The sequence below is a fragment of the Motacilla alba genome, chromosome 12 (assembly GCF_015832195.1).
Source record: "Motacilla alba alba isolate MOTALB_02 chromosome 12, Motacilla_alba_V1.0_pri, whole genome shotgun sequence".
NCBI classification, from domain to species: Eukaryota; Metazoa; Chordata; class Aves; order Passeriformes; family Motacillidae; genus Motacilla; species Motacilla alba.
In genome coordinates this window covers 14,619,072-14,632,631 of record NC_052027.1, presented here as the reverse complement: position 1 = coordinate 14,632,631, position 13,560 = coordinate 14,619,072, and positions in this window count along the sequence as shown.

The window sequence follows — 13,560 nt, the reverse complement described above, 5'->3', positions numbered from 1 at the left end:
GAGCTGCAGCAAAATCCTGCAGACAAGTATCCTCCAGCCTCCAAAGGAAAGGGCTGGGTGGGAAGGGCTGTGGAATCCTAATTAGCTTTTTGATATTAATGAATTGGCACTGAAGCAAACAAGGCAGTAACAGTGCCTGGCACAGCTCCTGCTGCCACATCCCAGTCCCAGCAGTGGGCAGCCTGCACAAGGGGCTTGGTGGCACAGCCAGGGATGCGGGGACCCAAAGAAGCACCAGCAGAGGGGGGAACATGCCACTGTGGGACAGGAACTGCTGTGGGATGACGGCACAGAGAGGATGCAAAGCATGCAGGATGTGAGGGTGCACAGCAGGACACGCCATGGTTTCAGCCTCCATCACTACAGCTGACAACAGGACACGCCACCACTTGCACAGGGCCACCTCCCCTGCCAGGGGCGTTCTGCAAGGCCAAGGCTGAGTCACTTCATCCCCAGCAGCCCAAGGACAGGGCACCCATCACCAGCTATGCCAACAGGTGCCTGCTGGCCTGGAAACACAAGGTGTGCAAATAAGTCTTTATGCTGGACGTTTGTGTCTAAGCCCCTTTTTAGAGGCTCCAAAAGCTTTTGGGGCACCCAGCAGACAAGGCAAGAGGAGCCATGGGGTGCAGGCCAAGGGCCCATGCCAGGGGTGCTGGGGACATTCTGTTACATTAATGAGAGCTACTAATTTTAAAATGCCGCTGGGCAGGGAGGGGAAGGAGCCTCCCTCTTGCTCAGGAGCAGTCAGTGACCAACAACTTCTAGTGTCCAAGGCTGACAGCTGCTCGAGGAGGCAAAGGGGCTCCCCGCAATTCACCTCCAGCACTCTGGGTGCAAACCTAAGAGCCACCCACCAGCAGCTGCTGAATGCACAACCCAGCCACAGTCCCGCCACAAGCCACCCCTGAGCTCAGCGTGATGCCAAAAACAAGCAACACAAGCATTTCTGTGCAGAAGCATCACTCCAGACACAGCTTTTGAGTCCAGCTCGCCTCTCCCCTGCCTCTACCACGAGGTCCAGCAACAAGCCCAGCCCGGGAGGACACAAGGTCTACCCCAATACTTGACTAACTTTACTCATCAGCACAGCCCCACAAAACCCACAAACAACACCACACCCTCCCCTTTACTGCTTTAACCTCTCATAAACCCTCCTGGAAAGGCAGGAATCGCTGTGTGCTGCGCTGAGCCACCAGAAGTTGATTAAGCCCTAATTAATTGCATTAAGGTCAGCCAATGTACTCTGTTGAGGAAGAAAGCCAATAATTAAACTCCACGTGTGGTGTGCTTCTGCCATTAGCTCCCCAGGCTGCAGCGGCGGCGGCAGGCTCGGTGGGGTCACAGCCAGCACCGCTCGCCACCACACGGCGGTGGCAATCGGGGACATAATTAAGTGCTGGGCATAAAACCATCAGCACTTCAGCGGCCGGGTGACACAACCCACCCAGCGCGGCCGCTGGGGAGGGGACACCAGGGGGACACGGGCTGCGCGGGGAGCATCCTCTGCAGGGCACCCGGAGGAGGGGGTGGCCGTGGCCGTGTCCCCCCGGCTGAGCCTTCGCCCGGCAGTGCTGGGGCTGGCGCGGGCCCCTGCCCGGGAGGGAAACCCTCCGGCAAACGCCACAATGGGGTTTTGTGTGCTCCCGACAGGAGCACCTGCCCCGGCGCTGGGAGCCGGCCAGGGGCACCATATGGAGGGGACCCGGCCCTCGCTGCGGTGGTGGCGTCTGGCTCGGGGCCAGGCCGGGTGGGACACAGCCCCCGAGCCGTGCGGGATGAGCCATCGCCCCTCCAGCCTGGCAATGTAACCAGCAGCACAGAGACGGTGGCTACCAGGTGGGTGTGAGCGTAGGTTTGCCCTGGCCACGCCGGCCCCAGGCACTACATGGCCCGAGACACTGCCGGGGAGCCCCTGGGGACCCCAGCCTGGAGGCAAAACCTTGCCTCGCCCTGGGGCTTTGCAGCAGAGCAGGGAGTGACCGGGTCCGGCATCTGGGGAGAGGAAGGAGTGCAGGGCACTGGGGGCTCTACCCCATCAATCCGTCCCTGGCAGCAAGCTCATTTAAGGCTTTTCTTTGCTCCCAGCTGAAAAAATAAAGGCCAAGGTAATCTGCCTGCCTGTCCCTCTTTGTCTCGGGGATAATAGCAGCCAGCGCAGTGTGGAGCCCCCCAGGGCTTTGCAGATTAGAGCTTTCAGAGATGTCTACAGTGAGTGCCCGGACAAAAACGAGAGGTGGTGGAGCAGAGCAGGACGAAGGGGACCTCACAAGGTCACCCACGCCCTGCCTGCCTAACTGCATCTCCCCTCTGTCCCCTGCCACTGGCCAGGTGGGTGATGGGATGGTGGCCAGGAGATGGGACAGTGGCAGAGTGCTCCTCTGGGCCTCCCAGCTCCAAAGGCTGACCTCACTGAGGGCAGAGTTATGACTATGTCACAGCAGCTTCTTGGTTGATAATTTACATTTTGATGAGTCTGATAGTTACACATCTGAACTGGGGAGGGGAGGAAATAGACACAAACCCATGTAACCTGCCACAGAAACCACAACAGTGTGAGCTGCTGCTCCTGTACTCACAATGACTTCTCTGCAAGAGCCAAAATGACTGGCTGGAGACATGGGAATCGCTGTGCAGGGCTGAGCTGCAGCTGGCTTTTCAATAACTCAAAGGGTCAAGACACCAGAGAAAAAATCCCAAACCAGTTCCCCTATTTCTCATGAGTTTTGTCTGGCAGGAGGCGTTCCAGCCCCGGCAACCAATATCCACTCAGGAATGTCTCATGTCTAAAAGCACACAAAAAAAAAAGGGGGGGAAGGTGGGAGGAAACCCTACGCCCGGCCTTCTTTCCCTGTGGCCGAGTTCAAACGGCTTGAAGAGGGCAGGCAGGGGCAAGCAGGGGCTCGCAGCAGTTGTGCTGGGCTCAGCAGCGCAGAGGCAGGCGGAGGGCCGAGCGGAGGAAGACGCCATATCCCTTGTTCATCCCCCTCCCCGGTCTCTGTTCCCGCTGTGGATGTCCACGCGAGCCCCAGGAAGCGGCCAGGCTCCGGCCCCTGATCGTGCCCTGCTCACCGTCCCTCCCTCCCGTCACCGCACACGTCACTCCTCCAAACACAGCCCTTGGAGCTGCCGCGGCCGTGCCGACACCGGAGAGCCCGAGGGGCCCGGCCAGCGCTCCCCACGGGGCTCGGTGCCCTCACAGTCCGCTCCCGCTCCGCCCGGCTTGATTTAGGTGATCAAAATCATCGGGTGCCTAAAGCCACGGGAGCATCCTGTACAAACAACTTCCCGGGCACAGGGAAGCGGGCGTTTTGTGTGCGTAGCCCGAAAACACCCCGCACGCCCTCTGTGTGCTGCCCCCCGAGCATCACCTCTTCCCTGCCTTCTAGAGCCGGCCTGGAGACGAGGAAGGAACCAGACAGAGCAGAGGGGAGACACAGACGCCAGACAATAAATCCATGGCTAAACCCGTGGTCCTCAAGAGCCCAGCTCTGGGCTCAGCAGAGCCCGTCGCTGCTCTGCCCCCTCGGGGTGCCCACACTCCCTTGGGCGCAGCACCCACGCCGGCTGCCGCCCGGGGTGATCCGCGGCATCCCACTGAAATTTCAGCTCCGGCCTCCGTAGCAGATGGAGATAAGGACAAAACTACTCCCTCGCTTATAAACAAGGGGCCAGATTCTGCCGCCAGCATCCGGCGGGCGATACCCGAGCCGGCGAGGCCAAAGCCAGCCACAAAGCGGCTCCGTGCGGGGATCGCAGCCGGGAGCCGGCAGCCTGCCCGCGGTACGGGAGCGGGAAGCGCGGAGCACTCCTGGCTTCTCCGTTTACCTGGGGCTGCTGTGAATCCAGCAGCGCGGGAGGAGCCACGCAGAGCAAAGGCGGCTCGGGGAAATGGGATCCCCGCCTGGGGACGGTATCAAAGAGCCATGCAAAAGGGAAAATAAAAGACCAACTCCCCCCCCTCGTCCCTCATTCCCGTCCCTGCTCCAAACAAAGGCAAACCTGGGCATAGCAGCGCACACCTGAAACACAAGCCCCTGAGACCCCAAGCCCCCTGAGACCCCGGGCCGGCCGAGGGGCCCCCAGCCCCACGGGACCGCCGGGGACCAGCAGCACACACAGACCTGAGTGACAGAGGTGCCCAAACCGAGACACGGGGCCCGTGATCGAAATCATGCCGGGAGAAAAACCCACCCTGGGGAAAGCAGCTCCGTGGAGGTACCTGTGTCAGACCGGCAGTGCCCCCCAACCGCGGGCCATCCCAACACCGCCCTGCCCGGGAGGTGGCAGGTATTTATTGGGGCGAGCGGCTGTCCCCCCGCGCTGGGGACCGCGGCTCTGGGGCGGCAGGGGCTGCCATTGGCTCCCGCGCCACCCGGGCAGCATCGCTCTCCAGGGGCTCGCTCTGCCAGGGCCAACTTTACAAGGGAAGCAATTTTTTTTTTTTCCCCTGCTGAAACAAAGACGAGGGCTCAAGCGAGCGAGAGCACGGATGAGAAAACAGGAGGCGGGGGGGGGGGGGGGGGGGGGGGGAGAGTGGGCTGGAAAAAAAAGTCCACACAAACCCACGGATCTTGAAACAAGAGGGAAGGATAAAAAAGAAACCAGAGGCTGCAGAGGTAGACGTGGAGATGGGAGGATGAAAAATTGCAGAGGGAAGAGGCGGCAGCCGAGAGAGGAGCAGGGAGCTCAGCCGTGTCACATGTATCACATCCCCGGAGAGCCACCGGCCACCCCGACAGCCCACCGAGGCCACCCGGGACGATGCAGTGAACCTACAGGGAGTCAGTCTCTCTCAGGCCGGGGCTCTGCGGGGAGAGGAGACAAGGGCTCTGCCCCTCCGGACATGACTCCTGCCTCCAGGGTGCTCCCCGCTCGAGCGGCTGTCCCCCAGGCGCCCTCGGCCCCACCAAGGTGGCCAGAGCAGTGACCGCTGGGGAAATTGGGGGCCACAGCGAGCGGCCGAGGGGTCCCCCCGAGGTGTCCCTCCCCCGGATCCACCTGCCGCCAGGCAGCCGGCGCCCGACCCACGCCCACGCCAGCCCCTACCATCCCCCGGCCTCGCTCTCCGTGGGCAGCCGAGAAGCCCCTCACCCCGAGCGGTCCCCAGGACCACCGATCCTCCATCCCGGAGCCTTGCCGCCCGGGCCGGCCAGCGGCCGCCTCCCTCCCGGCGGGATCCAACCCCGGCTCCGGCCCAGCGCCCCCGGCCAGCGGCAGCAGCGGGAGGGAACACCCCCGCGCCGGGCTCCGCCGCTCCCATCCGCGGGCCGGTACCGGCCGGGCGGCACCCGGCGCCGCTCCCCGCCGCTCCAGCCGAACGGAGGCTGGCGCACCTGCCCCGCCGCCCGCTCCTGCCCCGCACCGAGCTCCCCCTGGACCGGCCGCGCTGCCGGTGCCGCTGCCGGTGTCGGTCCTACCTGCGCGGCGCCGCCGTCCCCGTCTGCCGCCGCCGCCGACTCGCGCTGCCGCGGGGGCGGGCAGCGGGAGGGGGGGCGAGCGCCCCCTCCCCGCCCCCGGCCCTGCCCGGCACCGGCCCCCAGTCCGGCCGGGGCTCCCCGCCCCCTCCGCAGCCTCCCCTGCCTCACCCCCCCGCCGCCCGACATCCCCTCGGGACCCCCCGCGGCCGAGGCCGCTCCGAGCGCCGGAGGAGCCCGGCCCGGGATGGGGACACGGCCCGCCATGGAGGTCACGGCCCAGGTGCGGGCAGGGGGAGCCCGGGACAGGGCTGCCCACCCTGGGAGACAGACCAAAACATTTCAGGCAGGATGGAGCATCGTCACCGTCCTCTTTCCCGTTCGCTTCCCACTGAGCAGGGGCAGGTCCAGGGAAGGGGCCGTGACCGTCCCCACACACGTGGCAGCGGGGTGCTGCAGGTGCACGCTGCGCTGGTGATGCAGCTCTAGGCCCCGAGGTGCACTCGGTCCCACAAACCACACACATATGAGCACCCCTCTGTGTCCTCCAGCTGGCTGCTGCCACCTCTGCAAATGCTCCCGGGCAAGGTGGCTGTCACCCACCATCCTAGCTGACACCAACTCAAAGGGGACACTGGGGTTGGTGTTGCACCCCATCCACGTACACACATCCCCCTTTGATGCCTCACAGCTGATTTGGCTCCCTCTTCATCTCTGAGGGCTGGCACCAAGGTGGCAGAAAAGTCCAAGGGGAAAGTGCAGATGGCACCCAGGCTTGGTCCCATTCATCTCTTGCTCACTCCCAGCCCCACAGTGCTGCTGGCTGGAGCGTGGCACAGATGCCAGGCTCTGAACCATGGTGGCAGAGGTGGCCTTGGGGCTTGCCCTGGAAAAGGAGGGAACGGGAGTGTGTGGGACCTGTGTCCCACCAGTACCAACTCCCCGGGACAGCTTCAGGCTCTACCTTAGCAGCCTGGATTCACCCAAGCTCCCCTGCCCCTCATGTCCCTGTCCCAAGCCATGCCATTCCTCCAGCATTAATAAAGCCATTAATTAGCAGATTGGAGATACGGCTCAGAAATGCCCCTTCGGAGCAAGCTGGAAGTGCCGCGATTGGGATCACAGCGATAAGCAGTTCAAGGAGGCAGAAGATAAGTTAATTCAGGGCCAGTGTTTAATACAGGCGATTCCTCCCCAGGCCACTTCTGGAGCCCCGTGCGCACCGAGCCCGGGCCCGCAAAGACAAGCAGGGCGCGATGAGCTGGGTCTCTCGGGAGAGCAGCCGGAGCGGGGAGAGCGGAGCCGCGGCTGCCGCCGCACAGAGCCGCCTTTCATTACAAAGGGCCGGGAAGCGGCTCCGAGCTGCCAGCAGCACTGACACCATGCAGGAGGGGATTTTTCTGGCTGATGCAGCAACAAAGGCAGTTAAATCTAGCCAGGTAAGAAGCTTTCGAGGTTAGCTGGCTGTTCCCACAGCACAGGCTTTCTTTTATTTTTTTTTTCCTCCCCCCCCCCCCCCCACCCTTTCCTCCCTCCTTTTCTACTGGGAATTATTTTTGGTAATCCATGTGTTGCTGCTCCTTGGGCGCTGGAGCAGAAGTAAGCAGGTAAGCGGCACTTTTATCCCCAGCCCAGCTTCCCACCACAGCCAGGACTCCAGTGAGGGGCTCTGAGCTCAAAGAAAAGCAGCAAGGCTGGGCCAAGGCAGCTGGAGCGGCGCTAAGCTCACAGCAGCTGGGAATTCCTTCTCTTTTTTTGATTGAAATGATGGCAGGGGGAAGCTACCTGGAGAGGAGCAGCTTCCACAACAAGCACCTGCTGCACTGCTGGAGCTGTGTGTGCTGAGGTGTCGCTGGGTGGTTTGGGGTGCTGGCACCCACCTGGAGCACCTCGCTGCCTGGCCCTCCTGGCAGGGCACAGGGATGCTGGGCATGGAAAGTCACCCATGACACCCACATCCGTCCTAGGGCAGGAGGATGCTCCCGTCGCTGGCTCTGCAGGGAGTCCAGGAGGTTCAGGCATCTCAGTGGGACATTGTGGAGATGGATCAGGATGAAGCCCAGACCCTGGAGCTTGTTGAAGGCCAGGAGGGTATTTCTGAAGGGATTTGTGTTTCTGGAGACCTGCATGCCAGCCCCAGTGCTCCCTAGGGAAACACCCTGGGCTGCCCCGGGCAGCCATCTTCCCACCAGTCCTGCCAGGTGGAGGATGCTCCAGTGGCCTGTGACTCATCTCCTCCTGCCAGCGCTTCACATCAGCGGGTGGGATGTGACACGACCCCGGAGGCAATGAGCCGTGCCAGGGAAGGCAGCGCCGGCTCAGCGAGCTGTGCTGCCCTGCAGGGACCCACGGCCCCTTGCCATCCCAGGCTCGCGGCCATGACGGGGTGGCCACAACTCTCCTCCCTGATGGAGCTCATCATCTCATCCTTCTTCTGGTGGCAGCTCCTCAGACATCAGCCCGCTGAGGCCAGAAGGCGCTGTGTTGATCCAGCTGGGGCAGTGGTGCTGTTGCTCCATTCCCTGACAATGCCTTTGCCTCACCCGGGGCCATGTGCCGCGGTGGTGCCGTGCAGGGCTGGCTGCTTCCTGGAGCTTGTGCCCACCCTGTGCTCTGCTTAATGGTGCAGCCACCACCACCCAGTGCCCAGAGACCCGAACCCTGCCTTGGTGTGGGGTGAAGGCAGTTGAAAATCCCTCTTCCTCCCCATCATCCTCCTCTTCTCCCTGCCCAGCCAGTGACCACCGCTGCAACAAGGTTAAACCAATTGCACCATTATTTGTTCCGTATTTAATAAGGGTTTGAGGAGCAGATCTCCCAGCAAACCCCTGCTATCAATCAAACCCGCACAGAATCCCCCTTCGCGCCCGCCTTTCCAAGAAGAAAGAAAACAAAATTGGTCTAATTTATTATTCATTTGTTCATTAAGTCTGTATTAACCAGATATATTATAAAGGAAAACAGGATTGCGCCTTTTGATCAGCAAACCCTCTGCTCATGAATATCCATGAGGCTCCCCCCTACCCCAGCACCTCTCCCGTGTGTGGAGCAAGCCGATGGAGGGTGTCTGGTGGGTGCTGGCACCGGGCTGGGTCCTGGCACACCACGGGCTGGGAAGCTGCTCTCAGCTCTCTCTGCTTGCAGAGCACCGGCGATCAGCTGTGCCATCCCATGGCACTCCAGAGCTCCGGGCACTCGCGAGTGCCCACGGCTGGGAGGGAGAGGCCAAGCCCTGCTGGGTGCAGGAGGCCGTGGGGACATGCTGGGGGGCACTGGGGTGATGGGCTCCCCTCCCTTCCTGCCTGGGGCTGAGCAGGAAGCCGAGCAGGTGGTGTTTCCGCGGCGTGAAAAAGCAGCATATGTCCCTGGATCCCCGGCGCGTGGCGGCGGCGCGATGCCCGCCACTCCCCCGATGCTGCGGGGAGGCACAGAGGGACCCCGAGGTGCCAGTGATGCCCTGCAGGACCAGCACAGGACTGCAGCAGCACGCATCCCTGCTCCTGGGGCACCCTCCATACACCTCTCGGTCCATGCCAGGGAGGATGGGCCAGGGCAGGAGCGGAACCCCAGGATATGTTGCAGGGACTGGCTGGCACCAGGTCGTAAGCTCATGGTGACGTTCACCCAGAGCCAGCAGCATTTCAGGCAGCAGCAGAGTGTGGAGAGCCTTGTCCCAGCCCAGCAGGATGGTGATCCCAGCCCTGCCCAGGAGCTGTTGCACCCTGCAGCAGCAGTGGGCGTACACGGAGAAATGCCACATCCGCATGGATGTCCATGCACCCATGCAGTCCAGCCAGACCTGAAAATAGGTTGCTTTAAAAAATGCATCACTTTGAAGTTATGTAAATGAAAGGCAGCAGCAAACAGAGCATGCTGGCAAAAGGGTTTCCAATTTTTTTTCCTCCTCGCCAGCTTCCTCCAGTTAAAATTGGGTTGCAATTCATTAATAAAGGAACAGTTGTACTGAATAAGCTCCCGTGCTTAAATCAGGACAGAGAAGCGTAATTAACCCAGCTCCAGTCTGATGTGATGGAAGAGGAAAATGCTCTTCTGTTTTGGTCCCTTCCCTTAAAAGCCCGCTGCGTTCTCCTGGCCTCTTGGGAACGGAGCTGAGCTTCTTATTTAAAAATGAAGCTCGCAGCCTGACAGAGAGGGTTCATGTATATATATATAAAAGCTGTCATGATGATATTTTATTCATACCCCTCTTCCCCTTCCCTTTGCTTGGAAAATCCAGGAGCAGCCAGCAGGCAGTGTGGAGAGAGAGAGAGAAAGCAAGAATCCCCTTTTAAAAGTAAATTACAGATGCAAGTCACATTAGTTGAAGCCCCACGAGGCGGCAGATTCCTGAGTACCAGGGCTGGCCCCGGCGGCTCGGCCAGCCCAGACCTGGCACAGCAGCTTCCCACCCCGAACGCCACCCGTGAGAGCGCAGGAGGGGACAGGCGGGGGTGGCACCGGCTGCTCTCCACTCATTTGGACGAGCTGAAGGTTTGTCCTCGCTCCTTTAAACGGAGCGAGCACCTAAATCACAGCCTAATGAAGGGCCACAAAGGGCTCCCGCCGGCAGGTCCTAGAGGTGGGATTCAGCCCGTTGTCCTAGGCTAGAGGATTCCTCCTCCGCCATTATTTCTGGGGCTGAATTCCCAGCTTTCCCCACAGCAGTGTGTCTGGATGAGCCAGACGCTGTCCGGCCACCGTCGAACCGGCACGTGGCTGTGCATGTTGATGGAGCATCCCTGCGGCTCGGCTCTGCCCGGCCCTGCTCCCCCCTTCCTCCAGTTAAATTGAGCCGCCGCTGCCTCACCTGCTGTAAAAATAGCGGGCTGGTTGCATGGCAAGGCAAACTGGATTTGGGGTGGGGAAGAGCTGCCCACAACAAGGGTGCTGGGTTTGCTGTACAGGGCAGGGAGTCCTGCGAGGCAGAGCAGGACAGAGGTCTGTGGAAACTGGGAGTGCTGCAGGACTGGCTTGGTGCGAGAGGCAGATGCTGAATTCCACACGGCACCAGCCACGGACCCATCAACACCTCCTGTGCCCCTGCTGAAGCTACACTGTGTCACTTGTCACTGTCCCTGTGTCACCTGGGGTGAATGCCCAGAGAGACGCAGCCAGCCAGCACCCAGAGGAGCAGCCCGAGGTGGGCACAGGCAGAAGGAGCTCTGCCCTGGGCAGGTGCAGCAGGACCCCAGTGCCACAGGGCTGCCCAATCACCCCTGGGTATAGAGCTGGAGCAGGGGTGGCATTGCTCCATGGCACCACGCCCCCCACTCCATCAGGGACCTCCCTGGGGACCTCCTCCATATTTCTCCTGCTTCACTCCCAATGCCTGCCTATGTCCACCCCTTGTAGCTGTACCCCAGGGGATTTTGAGGCTTTAATAGTTTTATTAAAATGAACAGGTTGGATGCCAGAGCACAGGGATGCTGGACCCTGCCATGAGCCCATCACAGACCCCCATGCGTGGCTGGGCACTGGTGTGGAGGGAACAGGGGCATTGCCAGGGTTCATCCTGCCCTGCCACACACCAGCATGCCTGGAAACCCTTGACGGGGCAAACTGAATCCCTGGGGATGAAGGGGATGTGGGTGATGCCAGCCGGCCCTTTTGTAGCAGAGATGTTTCTGGTGAGGAGAAAAAAAAGAAAAATCAGTGTTTGTTTCTTTCTGAGAAGATTGCTCTCTGCACGCTCCTTGTATTTAGTTATTATTAAAGGGTTGTTTTGCTGTCAGTGAAAGCCTGCAATTACGGGCTCTCTCTTCTTTTCCTGGCTGTCACTATTCCCCATGAAAGCATTGCCCACAGTTTTAGCATTTCTGCGTTTCAATGTAAAGAAAAAGAATTGGGATTTGGGCTGACACTTGCCACGTGTTCATGGCTGGTTTCAAACTCCTCTGATTGTCCCCCCACCAAAAACCATCATTTTGGGGGCTCAGATGAGAGCAGAATGTAGCTGTGCACTCACTAGCAGAGGCTCTTTGGTCTTTACCCCCCTGCTTGTTCAACCCACATCCAGGCAAAAAGCTCACAGGAATCTTACCAATGCCACTGCTGTGGTCTGGAAGCCAACACCACCTCACACCCTTCTCCCATAAGTGTGCTGTGCAGAAAAAAATGTACTATTTTGACTGAAGATCCTCATAAATTTCCCTTGGTCAAATAATTCATGGCTGATGGCTGGAAACACACTCGGTGCCCTGTATCTGTCTGTGCCAGCTCCACATTGTGCCTGCCACACCATAAATCCCTTCCCTGACCCCGTGAAACATGGGATATCCCCAGCCAGAACCAGCATCCATGCGGAGCCAGAGATGCAGCAGATGGGGCAGACTTGGCTCTGCTGGACCCCAAATCCTCAACATTCCTAGAGGAATCCCCCCAAAGTTCACGGGGACGCTTCTCCTCTCTCCGAACCCTCCTGCCTGGCTGTATCACCACTAATCTAATGTGGCTAATTTTAAACGAAGCTGCCCTCCCTTGACATGCATCTCCCCGTGGCATTGAAATTAAATGTAGGCTGTAATTTGGCATTTGAGAAGCGAAAGGGATGGTGGCCCTAAGGGAAAAGATAACAGCTTGGCTGTTTGTGTTAAATAGCTGTCTGCGAGCCTCAAACTGCAGCCGGAGATTCAGCTCACCGCGGGCAGGCTGCCAGCACCCGGCCTGCTTTTGGCTACAGCTCCTTCACAGCAGGAAGCTCAGAGGGGGGATCTCAGCCCCGACCCCCCCAGTGCATCTCACAGGGCATCTGCCGTTCCCCACCCTCCGTGGCTTCTGCTAAAACTGTCTCGCAGGCTCCTTGCTCCAGCTCCAGCGGCCACGGCCACCAGGAAAGCAGCAGGGGTGGATGCACAGCCACGGGGAGGGAGAAGCGCAGGGCTCTGGGGCATTCTGAACCTGGCGTGGGGCAACACGGCCTGGCAGGGGCATCCCAGTTCCATGCTGCGCCTTGTGAGGTGGGGCAGCCCATCGGGGACATCCCTGCCGAGTGCCGCACCAGTGTGGATTTGCAGCTGGCATGCTGGGATTTGGCCTCAGCCCGGCACAGAGGTCTCTAGATTGGCTCCAGACCCCAGCTCTCCTTGCAGGTGAAAGCTCTGGGCCACCCAAGGACTTTGCTTTAAATAAAAGTTTGCTTCACTCAAATCCAATGTTTCTCATGGCCTGAAACAAAAATTAATTTTAATTTTTTAATTTCAAGCTAGCTTTTTTTTTTTTTTTTTTTTTTTTTTCTTTTTAATGGATGCTGTTAATAAAAGGGAGACTTTGAGATAGCAATTTCCAGCAGCAGAACATGCCTGTTTTGGGGGCACTTTGTTTTAAACTGGAAAAATTTGCCAAGGCAGTGGGAATTTGCCTGGGCTCCTGGGCTCCCCCCAGTCACTGTGCAGGGGGCACTGGGGCAGGCAGGGGATGGAAGAGCCAGATGTCCCCGTGGCCAGGGCCAGCTGCAGCCCAGGGATGGGGCTCCCCTGTGGGATGGTTACCTGGTGCACCCCACAGCCCTTCTCCTTCCCAGCCCACCCACCTCCATCCCTCTGCCCTCCTCCTTGCCCGCACCCAGCTACCATTTCCCGGGAGCTGCTCGTCTCTCCCAGCCCTTTGTACCGCTTGTCTCCATCCTCCCCTTTGTTTAGCATTTTAATTATTTTAATTACCTTGTTTGCCAGCTTATCGCGGCGCTCAAACCCATCTGTGTGCGAGCGAGCAGACACAGACTTTTATCTGCAGCCCGCCGTCAGCCCCATTAGCATTTTTTACTCCGGCTTTGGTGGAAGGAAGGAGAAATTAGCATTTCTGCCTGGGCCGGTGGGGCTGGCACAGCCGTCCCTCGCCTCGCAGGGTCACTTCATTCTTCCCAGAAGAATGGGACTAATTTATCTCTCCCCCCTCCTTGTATCCATTTCAAATGAGAGATTAATATAATGACAAACGTAAAGCCCAAGTGGGGCCGATGCCTGAGCCCTGCCATGGGGTTTTCCCTCTCCAGGGAGGCAGGCAGTGGTGTTCAGGTGAGGTGGAGGCTGTCCCCAGGGAGCACCTTTGGGTCACCAAGTGCAAGGTATCTCTGAGAAAGAGCTTCTTTCTGTTGAATTTGGGTGCTAAAATGCTGCTTGGTGGCAGAGACAGGGGTCAAAGGCAG